Source organism: Manis javanica, chromosome 7 (assembly GCF_040802235.1).
Source record: "Manis javanica isolate MJ-LG chromosome 7, MJ_LKY, whole genome shotgun sequence".
NCBI lineage: Eukaryota > Metazoa > Chordata > Mammalia > Pholidota > Manidae > Manis > Manis javanica.
This window is the reverse complement of record NC_133162.1, coordinates 92,676,355-92,692,247: the sequence shown is the minus strand read 5'-3', so window position 1 is coordinate 92,692,247 and position 15,893 is coordinate 92,676,355.

Below are 15,893 nucleotides of genomic sequence, written 5' to 3'. Positions count from 1 at the left end.
CATCGCAGAGGTATGCTGCCCATGGTTAGTTCAGGTGGACAGACCTCCGGCCCCGAGCAGAGCTCTGTGCTCATGAACGGATGATCAGCTTGTAAGGAGCCCCGAAAGCATCTGCCCCCACATACAGCTGCACGTCCTATTCACCGCGCACGCATCTCTTGGACGTCAAGCGCATTCACAGAGGACACCCCGCACACCTAGGTTTTTGCCATCCCGCTCTGCGTGAGGGAGCAGAAAGCAACCGAAAGGCTTAGGTCGTGAAGTTAGAGCTTGTGTACCGCGGAGCAGTTTCCGTTGCAGGTCTGAGTTCACCTTCACTAGCCCTAAAGAGCAGCGTACCTGACAGAGGCTCCCGGTGCTGCCTGCTTCAGGCCCGTCGAGCAGAACGCCCAGCCGTCCTGCTTCCAACGCTGTGCCAAAAGCAACTCGCTCTGCTTCCTCCCCTGAGGCTGGGCGGATGACCTCTTCACAGTATCCCTGTGTCCGGGAGTACAAGTATATATAAGAAGCTCACCTTGCCACAGCAGTGTTTAGCTGTCAATCTGGATTAGTCTGAGCAGAAAGTCACTGGGACTGAGACAGCCTCGGAGACTCCTCTGCAGGACCGCACCTCCGAGGCTTTAGGGCCCAACCGCAACAAGCCTGCGGAGACGCTTCACACACACCTCTTGCCGGCCGTGTTGCTTGGAGCCTGAAGGCCAGTGCGTTCACCTGGTTCTCAGAGCTTGGGCTCTGAGGCACGGGAGGCCCACTTATATAGGGCACCACCGCCCCGCCCCACGCTCCGCCCCGCCCCACATCCACGGACTACCTGCACCTCTCGGAGGCAGCCCGGCAGGAGCAGAGAGAAAGCGCCGTTTCACACTGCCATGCGGAATTCATGGTATGCAAGCGTTTCTCTCGTCAGCCAGGCTGCCTCACCGAGGCCTTACGGCTCAGTGGCTACACAAGCGAGCAGCTGACGCTCAGCAGGAGGGAGCCGTACACTGCAGACTTCATTCGAGGCGCTTAGAGGGCAGACGCACAGCACAGGCACGGAAAACACTTGGCAAGCACAGTCTCTGCAGCCACTCCAACACCTTGAATGATTTCTGTAATGAGGCGTCCTGCACTGCTCTCTTTCTCCCACGTTACCTGAATCCAGTGCCGACTTGCCTCTGCTGCTCTCATTTCACAGCATCTTCTCCACCTTCCCGTGTGCCTAGTGCCAAATTCGTCCGAGTCGAAGTCTGCCAGGTAGAGGGCGAACAGAGAGGACAGCCTTCTACTGGAATGTTTACTTAGATTTCCGTATCACAGAGGAGGAGGTTGCACGCAAGGGGTAGCAGCGTGGTCTTCTCTCAACGAGGGTCTCCTCAGTGACCTGTGGAATGCGTCCCAAGCAGTGTCTGGCGTAAGGCCCTCCCGCAGCAGTTCCTGACACTTGACTACAAAGACATCTTCAGGGCACTTCGAATACTCACCGGGACGAGGCAGCTCCGTGCTTCCTCTACCATCACGGTCAGTATACGATGCCCTCTCGCAGGACTACAAACCTATGGAGAAAACAAGCCCAGCACGAGAGGCTTTCTTCAGGGTGCTTGAATGCGCAAGTCTCAGGACTGCCAGTAAGCATTTAGCCTGAGAAACCCAGCAAAGGGTCGGTTTCTCCCCGCAGATCGCAGAGGTATGCTGCCCATGGTTAGTTCAGGTGGACAGACCTCCGGCCCCGAGCAGAGCTCTGTGCTCATGAACGGATGACCAGCTTGTAAGGAGCCCCGAAAGCAACTGCCCCCACATACAGCTCACGTCCTATTCACGGCGCACGCATCTCTTGGACGTCAAGCGCATTCACAGAGGACACGCCGCACACCTAGGTTTTTGCCATCCCGCTCTGCGTGAGGGAGCAGAAAGCAACCGAAAGGCTTAGGTCGTGAAGTTAGAGCTTGTGTACCCCGGAGAAGTTTCCGTTGCAGGTCTAAGTTCACCTTCACTAGCCCTAAAGAGCAGCGTACCTGACAGAGGCTCCCGGTGCTGCCTGCTTCAGGCCCTTCGAGCAGAACGCCCAGCCGTCCTGCTTCCAACGCTGTGCCGAAAGCAACTCGCTCTGCTTCCTCCCCTGAGGCTGGGCTGAAGACCTCTTCACACTCTCCCTGTGTCGGGGAGTACAAGTATATATAAGCAGCTCACCTTGCCACAGCAGTGTGTAGCTGTCAATCTGGATTTGTCTGAGCAGCAAGTCACTGGGGCTGAAACAGCCTCGGAGCCTCCTCTGCAGGACCGCACCTCCGAGGCTATAGGGCCCAACCGCAGCAAGCCTGCGGAGAGGCTTCACACACACCTCTTGCCGGCCGTGTTGCTTGGGGCCTGAAGGCCAGTGCGTGCACCTGGTTCTCAGAGCTTGGGCTCTGAATCACGGGAGGCCGACTTATATAGGGCACCACCGCCCCGACCCACGCTCCGCACAGCCCCACATCCACGGTCTACCTGCACCTCTCGGAGGCAGCCGGGCAGGAGCAGAGATAAAGCGCCTTTTCGCACTGCCACGCGGAATTCATGGTATGCAAGCGTTTCTCTCGTCAGCCAGGCAGCCTCACCGAGGCCTTACGGCTCAGTGGCTACCCAAGCGAGCAGCTGACGCTCAGCAGGAGGGAGCCGTACACTGCAGACTTCATTCGAGGCGCTTAGAGGGCAGACGCACAGCACAGCACAGGCACGGAAAACACTAGGCAAGCTCAGGCTCCGCTTCCCCTCCGACACCTTGTATGGTTCCTGTAATGGGGCGTCGTGCACTGCTCTCTTTCTCCCACGTTACCTGAATCCAGTGTCGACTTGCCTCTGCTCTCTCATTTCACAGCATCTTCTTCTACACCTTCCCGTGTGCCTAGTGCCAAATTCGTCCTAGTCGAAGTCTGCCAGGTAGAGGGCGAACAGAGAGGACAGCCTTCTACTGGAATGTTTACTTAGATCTCCGTATCACAGAGGAGGAGTTTGCACGCAAGGGGTAGCAGCGTGGTCCTCTCTCAACGAGGGTCTCCTCAGTGACCAATGGAATGCATCCCAAGCAGTGTCTGGCGTAAGGCCCTCCCGCAGCAGTTCCTGAGTCTTGACTGCAAAGGCATATTCAGGGCACTTCGATTACTCACCGGGACGAGGCACCTCCGTGCGTCCTCTTCCATCACCCTCAGTATACGATGCCCTCCCGCAGGACTACAAACCTATGGAGAAAACAAGCCCAGCACGAGAGGCTTTCTTCAGTGTGCCTGAATGCGCAAGTCTCAGGACTGCCCGTAAGTATTTAGCCTGAGAATTCCAGCAAAGCTTGGGTTTCTCCCCGCACATCGCAGAGGTATGCTGCCCATGGTTAGTTCAGGTGGACAGACCTCCGGCCCCGAGCAGAGCTCTGTGCTCATGAACGGATGATCAGCTTGTAAGGAGCCCCGAAAGCATCTGCCCCCACATACAGCTGCACGTCCTATTCACCGCGCACGCATCTCTTGGACGTCAAGCGCATTCACAGAGGACACCCCGCACACCTAGGTTTTTGCCATCCCGCTCTGCGTGAGGGAGCAGAAAGCAACCGAAAGGCTTAGGTCGTGAAGTTAGAGCTTGTGTACCGCGGAGCAGTTTCCGTTGCAGGTCTGAGTTCACCTTCACTAGCCCTAAAGAGCAGCGTACCTGACAGAGGCTCCCGGTGCTGCCTGCTTCAGGCCCGTCGAGCAGAACGCCCAGCCGTCCTGCTTCCAACGCTGTGCCAAAAGCAACTCGCTCTGCTTCCTCCCCTGAGGCTGGGCGGATGACCTCTTCACAGTATCCCTGTGTCCGGGAGTACAAGTATATATAAGAAGCTCACCTTGCCACAGCAGTGTTTAGCTGTCAATCTGGATTAGTCTGAGCAGAAAGTCACTGGGACTGAGACAGCCTCGGAGACTCCTCTGCAGGACCGCACCTCCGAGGCTTTAGGGCCCAACCGCAACAAGCCTGCGGAGACGCTTCACACACACCTCTTGCCGGCCGTGTTGCTTGGAGCCTGAAGGCCAGTGCGTTCACCTGGTTCTCAGAGCTTGGGCTCTGAGGCACGGGAGGCCCACTTATATAGGGCACCACCGCCCCGCCCCACGCTCCGCCCCGCCCCACATCCACGGACTACCTGCACCTCTCGGAGGCAGCCGGGCAGGAGCAGAGAGAAAGCGCCGTTTCACACTGCCATGCGGAATTCATGGTATGCAAGCGTTTCTCTCGTCAGCCAGGCTGCCTCACCGAGGCCTTACGGCTCAGTGGCTACACAAGCGAGCAGCTGACGCTCAGCAGGAGGGAGCCGTACACTGCAGACTTCATTCGAGGCGCTTAGAGGGCAGACGCACAGCACAGGCACGGAAAACACTTGGCAAGCACAGTCTCTGCAGCCACTCCAACACCTTGAATGATTTCTGTAATGAGGCGTCCTGCACTGCTCTCTTTCTCCCACGTTACCTGAATCCAGTGCCGACTTGCCTCTGCTGCTCTCATTTCACAGCATCTTCTCCACCTTCCCGTGTGCCTAGTGCCAAATTCGTCCGAGTCGAAGTCTGCCAGGTAGAGGGCGAACAGAGAGGACAGCCTTCTACTGGAATGTTTACTTAGATTTCCGTATCACAGAGGAGGAGGTTGCACGCAAGGGGTAGCAGCGTGGTCTTCTCTCAACGAGGGTCTCCTCAGTGACCTGTGGAATGCGTCCCAAGCAGTGTCTGGCGTAAGGCCCTCCCGCAGCAGTTCCTGACACTTGACTACAAAGACATCTTCAGGGCACTTCGAATACTCACCGGGACGAGGCAGCTCCGTGCTTCCTCTACCATCACGGTCAGTATACGATGCCCTCTCGCAGGACTACAAACCTATGGAGAAAACAAGCCCAGCACGAGAGGCTTTCTTCAGGGTGCTTGAATGCGCAAGTCTCAGGACTGCCAGTAAGCATTTAGCCTGAGAAACCCAGCAAAGGGTCGGTTTCTCCCCGCAGATCGCAGAGGTATGCTGCCCATGGTTAGTTCAGGTGGACAGACCTCCGGCCCCGAGCAGAGCTCTGTGCTCATGAACGGATGACCAGCTTGTAAGGAGCCCCGAAAGCAACTGCCCCCACATACAGCTCACGTCCTATTCACGGCGCACGCATCTCTTGGACGTCAAGCGCATTCACAGAGGACACGCCGCACACCTAGGTTTTTGCCATCCCGCTCTGCGTGAGGGAGCAGAAAGCAACCGAAAGGCTTAGGTCGTGAAGTTAGAGCTTGTGTACACCGGAGAAGTTTCCGTTGCAGGTCTAAGTTCACCTTCACTAGCCCTAAAGAGCAGCGTACCTGACAGAGGCTCCCGGTGCTGCCTGCTTCAGGCCCTTCGAGCAGAACGCCCAGCCGTCCTGCTTCCAACGCTGTGCCGAAAGCAACTCGCTCTGCTTCCTCCCCTGAGGCTGGGCTGAAGACCTCTTCACACTCTCCCTGTGTCGGGGAGTACAAGTATATATAAGCAGCTCACCTTGCCACAGCAGTGTGTAGCTGTCAATCTGGATTTGTCTGAGCAGCAAGTCACTGGGGCTGAAACAGCCTCGGAGCCTCCTCTGCAGGACCGCACCTCCGAGGCTATAGGGCCCAACCGCAGCAAGCCTGCGGAGAGGCTTCACACACACCTCTTGCCGGCCGTGTTGCTTGGGGCCTGAAGGCCAGTGCGTGCACCTGGTTCTCAGAGCTTGGGCTCTGAACCACGGGTGCCCGACTTATATAGGGCACCACCGCCCCGACCCACGCTCCGCACAGCCCCACATCCACGGTCTACCTGCACCTCTCGGAGGCAGCCGGGCAGGAGCAGAGATAAAGCGCCTTTTCGCACTGCCACGCGGAATTCATGGTATGCAAGCGTTTCTCTCGTCAGCCAGGCAGCCTCCCCGAGGCCTTACGGCTCAGTGGCTACACAAGCGAGCAGCTGACGCTCAGCAGGAGGGAGCCGTACACTGCAGACTTCATTCGAGGCGCTTAGAGGGCAGACGCACAGCACAGCACAGGCACGGAAAACACTAGGCAAGCTCAGTCTCCGCATCCACTCCGACACCTTGAATGATTCCTGTAATGAGGCGTCCTGCACTGCTCTCTTTCTCCCACGTTACCTGAATCCAGTGTCGACTTGCCTCTGCTCTCTCATTTCACAGCATCTTCTTCTACACCTTCCCGTGTGCCTAGTGCCAAATTCGTCCTAGTCGAAGTCTGCCAGGTAGAGGGCGAACAGAGAGGACAGCCTTCTACTGGAATGTTTACTTAGATCTCCGTATCACAGAGGAGGAGTTTGCACGCAAGGGGTAGCAGCGTGGTCCTCTCTCAACGAGGGTCTCCTCAGTGACCAATGGAATGCATCCCAAGCAGTGTCTGGCGTAAGGCCCTCCCGCAGCAGTTCCTGAGTCTTGACTGCAAAGGCATATTCAGGGCACTTCGATTACTCACCGGGACGAGGCACCTCCGTGCGTCCTCTTCCATCACCCTCAGTATACGATGCCCTCCCGCAGGACTACAAACCTATGGAGAAAACAAGCCCAGCACGAGAGGCTTTCTTCAGTGTGCCTGAATGCGCAAGTCTCAGGACTGCCCGTAAGTATTTAGCCTGAGAATTCCAGCAAAGCTTGGGTTTCTCCCCGCACATCGCAGAGGTATGCTGCCCATGGTTAGTTCAGGTGGACAGACCTCCGGCCCCGAGCAGAGCTCTGTGCTCATGAACGGATGATCAGCTTGTAAGGAGCCCCGAAAGCATCTGCCCCCACATACAGCTGCACGTCCTATTCACCGCGCACGCATCTCTTGGACGTCAAGCGCATTCACAGAGGACACCCCGCACACCTAGGTTTTTGCCATCCCGCTCTGCGTGAGGGAGCAGAAAGCAACCGAAAGGCTTAGGTCGTGAAGTTAGAGCTTGTGTACCGCGGAGCAGTTTCCGTTGCAGGTCTGAGTTCACCTTCACTAGCCCTAAAGAGCAGCGTACCTGACAGAGGCTCCCGGTGCTGCCTGCTTCAGGCCCGTCGAGCAGAACGCCCAGCCGTCCTGCTTCCAACGCTGTGCCAAAAGCAACTCGCTCTGCTTCCTCCCCTGAGGCTGGGCGGATGACCTCTTCACAGTATCCCTGTGTCCGGGAGTACAAGTATATATAAGAAGCTCACCTTGCCACAGCAGTGTTTAGCTGTCAATCTGGATTAGTCTGAGCAGAAAGTCACTGGGACTGAGACAGCCTCGGAGACTCCTCTGCAGGACCGCACCTCCGAGGCTTTAGGGCCCAACCGCAACAAGCCTGCGGAGACGCTTCACACACACCTCTTGCCGGCCGTGTTGCTTGGAGCCTGAAGGCCAGTGCGTTCACCTGGTTCTCAGAGCTTGGGCTCTGAGGCACGGGAGGCCCACTTATATAGGGCACCACCGCCCCGCCCCACGCTCCGCCCCGCCCCACATCCACGGACTACCTGCACCTCTCGGAGGCAGCCGGGCAGGAGCAGAGAGAAAGCGCCGTTTCACACTGCCATGCGGAATTCATGGTATGCAAGCGTTTCTCTCGTCAGCCAGGCTGCCTCACCGAGGCCTTACGGCTCAGTGGCTACACAAGCGAGCAGCTGACGCTCAGCAGGAGGGAGCCGTACACTGCAGACTTCATTCGAGGCGCTTAGAGGGCAGACGCACAGCACAGGCACGGAAAACACTTGGCAAGCACAGTCTCTGCAGCCACTCCAACACCTTGAATGATTTCTGTAATGAGGCGTCCTGCACTGCTCTCTTTCTCCCACGTTACCTGAATCCAGTGCCGACTTGCCTCTGCTGCTCTCATTTCACAGCATCTTCTCCACCTTCCCGTGTGCCTAGTGCCAAATTCGTCCGAGTCGAAGTCTGCCAGGTAGAGGGCGAACAGAGAGGACAGCCTTCTACTGGAATGTTTACTTAGATTTCCGTATCACAGAGGAGGAGGTTGCACGCAAGGGGTAGCAGCGTGGTCTTCTCTCAACGAGGGTCTCCTCAGTGACCTGTGGAATGCGTCCCAAGCAGTGTCTGGCGTAAGGCCCTCCCGCAGCACTTCCTGACACTTGACTACAAAGACATCTTCAGGGCACTTCGAATACTCACCGGGACGAGGCAGCTCCGTGCTTCCTCTACCATCACGGTCAGTATACGATGCCCTCTCGGAGGACTACAAACCTATAGAGAAAACAAGCCCAGCACGAGAGGCTATCTTCAGGGTGCTTGAATGCGCAAGCCTCAGGACTGACAGTAAGCATTTAGCCTGAGAAACCCAGCAAAGGGTCGGTTTCTCCCCGCAGATCGCAGAGTTATGCTGCCCATGGTTACTTCAGCTGGACTGACCTCCGGCCCCGAGCACAGCTCTGGGCTCATGAACGGATGACCAGCTTGTAAGGAGCCCCGAAAGCAACTGCCCCCACATACAGCTCACGTCCTATTCACAGCGCACGCAACTCTTCGACGCCAAGCGCATTCACAGAGGACACGCCGCACAACTAGGTTTTTGCCATCCCGCTCTGCGTGAGGGAGCAGAAAGCAACCGAAAGGCTTAGGTCGTGAAGTTAGAGCTTGTGTACCTCGGAGAAGTTTCCGTTGCAGGTCTAAGTTCACCTTCACTAGCCCTAAAGAGCAGCGTACCTGACAGAGGCTCCCGGTGCTGCCTGCTTCAGGCCCTTCGAGCAGAACGCCCAGCCGTCCTGCTTCCAACGCTGTGCCGAAAGCAACTCGCTCTGCTTCCTCCCCTGAGGCTGGGCTGAAGACCTCTTCACACTCTCCCTGTGTCGGGGAGTACAAGTATATATAAGCAGCTCACCTTGCCACAGCAGTGTGTAGCTGTCAATCTGGATTTGTCTGAGCAGCAAGTCACTGGGGCTGAAACAGCCTCGGAGCCTCCTCTGCAGGACCGCACCTCCGAGGCTATAGGGCCCAACCGCAGCAAGCCTGCGGAGAGGCTTCACACACACCTCTTGCCGGCCGTGTTGCTTGGGGCCTGAAGGCCAGTGCGTGCACCTGGTTCTCAGAGCTTGGGCTCTGAATCACGGGAGGCCGACTTATATAGGGCACCACCGCCCCGACCCACGCTCCGCACAGCCCCACATCCACGGTCTACCTGCACCTCTCGGAGGCAGCCGGGCAGGAGCAGAGATAAAGCGCCTTTTCGCACTGCCACGCGGAATTCATGGTATGCAAGCGTTTCTCTCGTCAGCCAGGCAGCCTCACCGAGGCCTTACGGCTCAGTGGCTACACAAGCGAGCAGCTGACGCTCAGCAGGAGGGAGCCGTACACTGCAGACTTCATTCGAGGCGCTTAGAGGGCAGACGCACAGCACAGCACAGGCACGGAAAACACTAGGCAAGCTCAGTCTCCGCATCCACTCCGACACCTTGAATGATTCCTGTAATGAGGCGTCCTGCACTGCTCTCTTTCTCCCACGTTACCTGAATCCAGTGTCGACTTGCCTCTGCTCTCTCATTTCACAGCATCTTCTTCTACACCTTCCCGTGTGCCTAGTGCCAAATTCGTCCTAGTCGAAGTCTGCCAGGTAGAGGGCGAACAGAGAGGACAGCCTTCTACTGGAATGTTTACTTAGATCTCCGTATCACAGAGGAGGAGTTTGCACGCAAGGGGTAGCAGCGTGGTCCTCTCTCAACGAGGGTCTCCTCAGTGACCAATGGAATGCATCCCAAGCAGTGTCTGGCGTAAGGCCCTCCCGCAGCAGTTCCTGAGTCTTGACTGCAAAGGCATATTCAGGGCACTTCGATTACTCACCGGGACGAGGCACCTCCGTGCGTCCTCTTCCATCACCCTCAGTATACGATGCCCTCCCGCAGGACTACAAACCTATGGAGAAAACAAGCCCAGCACGAGAGGCTTTCTTCAGTGTGCCTGAATGCGCAAGTCTCAGGACTGCCCGTAAGTATTTAGCCTGAGAATTCCAGCAAAGCTTGGGTTTCTCCCCGCACATCGCAGAGGTATGCTGCCCATGGTTAGTTCAGGTGGACAGACCTCCGGCCCCGAGCAGAGCTCTGTGCTCATGAACGGATGATCAGCTTGTAAGGAGCCCCGAAAGCATCTGCCCCCACATACAGCTGCACGTCCTATTCACCGCGCACGCATCTCTTGGACGTCAAGCGCATTCACAGAGGACACCCCGCACACCTAGGTTTTTGCCATCCCGCTCTGCGTGAGGGAGCAGAAAGCAACCGAAAGGCTTAGGTCGTGAAGTTAGAGCTTGTGTACCGCGGAGCAGTTTCCGTTGCAGGTCTGAGTTCACCTTCACTAGCCCTAAAGAGCAGCGTACCTGACAGAGGCTCCCGGTGCTGCCTGCTTCAGGCCCGTCGAGCAGAACGCCCAGCCGTCCTGCTTCCAACGCTGTGCCAAAAGCAACTCGCTCTGCTTCCTCCCCTGAGGCTGGGCGGATGACCTCTTCACAGTATCCCTGTGTCCGGGAGTACAAGTATATATAAGAAGCTCACCTTGCCACAGCAGTGTTTAGCTGTCAATCTGGATTAGTCTGAGCAGAAAGTCACTGGGACTGAGACAGCCTCGGAGACTCCTCTGCAGGACCGCACCTCCGAGGCTTTAGGGCCCAACCGCAACAAGCCTGCGGAGACGCTTCACACACACCTCTTGCCGGCCGTGTTGCTTGGAGCCTGAAGGCCAGTGCGTTCACCTGGTTCTCAGAGCTTGGGCTCTGAGGCACGGGAGGCCCACTTATATAGGGCACCACCGCCCCGCCCCACGCTCCGCCCCGCCCCACATCCACCGACTACCTGCACCTCTCGGAGGCAGCCGGGCAGGAGCAGAGAGAAAGCGCCGTTTCACACTGCCATGCGGAATTCATGGTATGCAAGCGTTTCTCTCGTCAGCCAGGCTGCCTCACCGAGGCCTTACGGCTCAGTGGCTACACAAGCGAGCAGCTGACGCTCAGCAGGAGGGAGCCGTACACTGCAGACTTCATTCGAGGCGCTTAGAGGGCAGACGCACAGCACAGGCACGGAAAACACTTGGCAAGCACAGTCTCTGCAGCCACTCCAACACCTTGAATGATTTCTGTAATGAGGCGTCCTGCACTGCTCTCTTTCTCCCACGTTACCTGAATCCAGTGCCGACTTGCCTCTGCTGCTCTCATTTCACAGCATCTTCTCCACCTTCCCGTGTGCCTAGTGCCAAATTCGTCCGAGTCGAAGTCTGCCAGGTAGAGGGCGAACAGAGAGGACAGCCTTCTACTGGAATGTTTACTTAGATTTCCGTATCACAGAGGAGGAGGTTGCACGCAAGGGGTAGCAGCGTGGTCTTCTCTCAACGAGGGTCTCCTCAGTGACCTGTGGAATGCGTCCCAAGCAGTGTCTGGCGTAAGGCCCTCCCGCAGCAGTTCCTGACACTTGACTACAAAGACATCTTCAGGGCACTTCGAATACTCACCGGGACGAGGCAGCTCCGTGCTTCCTCTACCATCACGGTCAGTATACGATGCCCTCTCGCAGGACTACAAACCTATGGAGAAAACAAGCCCAGCACGAGAGGCTTTCTTCAGGGTGCTTGAATGCGCAAGTCTCAGGACTGCCAGTAAGCATTTAGCCTGAGAAACCCAGCAAAGGGTCGGTTTCTCCCCGCAGATCGCAGAGGTATGCTGCCCATGGTTAGTTCAGGTGGACAGACCTCCGGCCCCGAGCAGAGCTCTGTGCTCATGAACGGATGACCAGCTTGTAAGGAGCCCCGAAAGCAACTGCCCCCACATACAGCTCACGTCCTATTCACGGCGCACGCATCTCTTGGACGTCAAGCGCATTCACAGAGGACACGCCGCACACCTAGGTTTTTGCCATCCCGCTCTGCGTGAGGGAGCAGAAAGCAACCGAAAGGCTTAGGTCGTGAAGTTAGAGCTTGTGTACCCCGGAGAAGTTTCCGTTGCAGGTCTAAGTTCACCTTCACTAGCCCTAAAGAGCAGCGTACCTGACAGAGGCTCCCGGTGCTGCCTGCTTCAGGCCCTTCGAGCAGAACGCCCAGCCGTCCTGCTTCCAACGCTGTGCCGAAAGCAACTCGCTCTGCTTCCTCCCCTGAGGCTGGGCTGAAGACCTCTTCACACTCTCCCTGTGTCGGGGAGTACAAGTATATATAAGCAGCTCACCTTGCCACAGCAGTGTGTAGCTGTCAATCTGGATTTGTCTGAGCAGCAAGTCACTGGGGCTGAAACAGCCTCGGAGCCTCCTCTGCAGGACCGCACCTCCGAGGCTATAGGGCCCAACCGCAGCAAGCCTGCGGAGAGGCTTCACACACACCTCTTGCCGGCCGTGTTGCTTGGGGCCTGAAGGCCAGTGCGTGCACCTGGTTCTCAGAGCTTGGGCTCTGAATCACGGGAGGCCGACTTATATAGGGCACCACCGCCCCGACCCACGCTCCGCACAGCCCCACATCCACGGTCTACCTGCACCTCTCGGAGGCAGCCGGGCAGGAGCAGAGATAAAGCGCCTTTTCGCACTGCCACGCGGAATTCATGGTATGCAAGCGTTTCTCTCGTCAGCCAGGCAGCCTCACCGAGGCCTTACGGCTCAGTGGCTACACAAGCGAGCAGCTGACGCTCAGCAGGAGGGAGCCGTACACTGCAGACTTCATTCGAGGCGCTTAGAGGGCAGACGCACAGCACAGCACAGGCACGGAAAACACTAGGCAAGCTCAGTCTCCGCATCCACTCCGACACCTTGAATGATTCCTGTAATGAGGCGTCCTGCACTGCTCTCTTTCTCCCACGTTACCTGAATCCAGTGTCGACTTGCCTCTGCTCTCTCATTTCACAGCATCTTCTTCTACACCTTCCCGTGTGCCTAGTGCCAAATTCGTCCTAGTCGAAGTCTGCCAGGTAGAGGGCGAACAGAGAGGACAGCCTTCTACTGGAATGTTTACTTAGATCTCCGTATCACAGAGGAGGAGTTTGCACGCAAGGGGTAGCAGCGTGGTCCTCTCTCAACGAGGGTCTCCTCAGTGACCAATGGAATGCATCCCAAGCAGTGTCTGGCGTAAGGCCCTCCCGCAGCAGTTCCTGAGTCTTGACTGCAAAGGCATATTCAGGGCACTTCGATTACTCACCGGGACGAGGCACCTCCGTGCGTCCTCTTCCATCACCCTCAGTATACGATGCCCTCCCGCAGGACTACAAACCTATGGAGAAAACAAGCCCAGCACGAGAGGCTTTCTTCAGTGTGCCTGAATGCGCAAGTCTCAGGACTGCCCGTAAGTATTTAGCCTGAGAATTCCAGCAAAGCTTGGGTTTCTCCCCGCACATCGCAGAGGTATGCTGCCCATGGTTAGTTCAGGTGGACAGACCTCCGGCCCCGAGCAGAGCTCTGTGCTCATGAACGGATGATCAGCTTGTAAGGAGCCCCGAAAGCATCTGCCCCCACATACAGCTGCACGTCCTATTCACCGCGCACGCATCTCTTGGACGTCAAGCGCATTCACAGAGGACACCCCGCACACCTAGGTTTTTGCCATCCCGCTCTGCGTGAGGGAGCAGAAAGCAACCGAAAGGCTTAGGTCGTGAAGTTAGAGCTTGTGTACCGCGGAGCAGTTTCCGTTGCAGGTCTGAGTTCACCTTCACTAGCCCTAAAGAGCAGCGTACCTGACAGAGGCTCCCGGTGCTGCCTGCTTCAGGCCCGTCGAGCAGAACGCCCAGCCGTCCTGCTTCCAACGCTGTGCCAAAAGCAACTCGCTCTGCTTCCTCCCCTGAGGCTGGGCGGATGACCTCTTCACAGTATCCCTGTGTCCGGGAGTACAAGTATATATAAGAAGCTCACCTTGCCACAGCAGTGTTTAGCTGTCAATCTGGATTAGTCTGAGCAGAAAGTCACTGGGACTGAGACAGCCTCGGAGACTCCTCTGCAGGACCGCACCTCCGAGGCTTTAGGGCCCAACCGCAACAAGCCTGCGGAGACGCTTCACACACACCTCTTGCCGGCCGTGTTGCTTGGAGCCTGAAGGCCAGTGCGTTCACCTGGTTCTCAGAGCTTGGGCTCTGAGGCACGGGAGGCCCACTTATATAGGGCACCACCGCCCCGACCCACGCTCCGCCCCGCCCCACATCCACGGACTACCTGCACCTCTCGGAGGCAGCCGGGCAGGAGCAGAGAGAAAGCGCCGTTTCACACTGCCATGCGGAATTCATGGTATGCAAGCGTTTCTCTCGTCAGCCAGGCTGCCTCACCGAGGCCTTACGGCTCAGTGGCTACACAAGCGAGCAGCTGACGCTCAGCAGGAGGGAGCCGTACACTGCAGACTTCATTCGAGGCGCTTAGAGGGCAGACGCACAGCACAGGCACGGAAAACACTTGGCAAGCACAGTCTCTGCAGCCACTCCAACACCTTGAATGATTTCTGTAATGAGGCGTCCTGCACTGCTCTCTTTCTCCCACGTTACCTGAATCCAGTGCCGACTTGCCTCTGCTGCTCTCATTTCACAGCATCTTCTACACCTTCCCGTGTGCCTAGTGCCAAATTCGTCCTAGTCGAAGTCTGCCAGGTAGAGGGCGAACAGAGAGGACAGCCTTCTACTGGAATGTTTACTTAGATTTCCGTATCACAGAGGAGGAGGTTGCACGCAAGGGGTAGCAGCGTGGTCTTCTCTCAACGAGGGTCTCCTCAGTGACCTGTGGAATGCGTCCCAAGCAGTGTCTGGCGTAAGGCCCTCCCGCAGCAGTTCCTGACACTTGACTACAAAGACATCTTCAGGGCACTTCGAATACTCACCGGGACGAGGCAGCTCCGTGCTTCCTCTACCATCACGGTCAGTATACGATGCCCTCTCGCAGGACTACAAACCTATGGAGAAAACAAGCCCAGCACGAGAGGCTTTCTTCAGGGTGCTTGAATGCGCAAGTCTCAGGACTGCCAGTAAGCATTTAGCCTGAGAAACCCAGCAAAGGGTCGGTTTCTCCCCGCAGATCGCAGAGGTATGCTGCCCATGGTTAGTTCAGGTGGACAGATCTCCGGCCCCGAGCAGAGCTCTGTGCTCATGAACGGATGTCCAGCTTGTTAGGAGCCCCGAAAGCAACTGTCCACACATACAGCTCACGTCCTATTCAAGGCGCACGCATCTCTTGGACGTCAAGCGCTTTCACAGAGGTCACGCCGCACACCTAGGTTTTTGTCATCCCTCTCTGCGTGAGGGAGCAGAAAGCAACCGAAAGGCTTAGGTCGTGAAGTTAGAGCTTGTGTACCCCGGAGAAGTTTCCGTTGCAGGTCTAAGTTCACCTTCACTAGCCCTAAAGAGCAGCGTTCCTGACAGAGGCACCCGGTGCTGCCTGCTTCAGGCCCTTCGAGCAGAACGCCCAGCCGTCCTGCTTCCAACACTGTGCCGAAAGCAACTCCCTCTGCTTCCTCCCCTGACGCTGGGCTGAAGACCTCTTCACACTCTCCCTGTGTCGGGGAGTACAAGTATATATAAGCAGCTCACCTTGCCTCAGCAGTGTGTAGCTGTCAATCTGGATTTGTCTGAGCAGCAAGTCACTGGGGCTGAAACAGCCTCGGAGCCTCCTCTGCAGGACCGCACCTCCGAGGCTATAGGGCCCAACCGCAGCAAGCCTGCGGAGAGGCTTCACACACACCTCTTGCCGGCCGTGTTGCTTGGGGCCTGAAGGCCAGTGCGTGCACCTGGTTCTCAGAGCTTGGGCTCTGAATCACGGGAGGCCGACTTATATAGGGCACCACCGCCCCGACCCACGCTCCGCACAGCCCCACATCCACGGTCTACCTGCACCTCTCGGAGGCAGCCGGGCAGGAGCAGAGATAAAGCGCCTTTTCGCACTGCCACGCGGAATTCATGGTATGCAAGCGTTTCTCTCGTCAGCCAGGCAGCCTCACCGAGGCCTTACGGCTCAGTGGCTACACAAGCGAGCAGCTGACGCT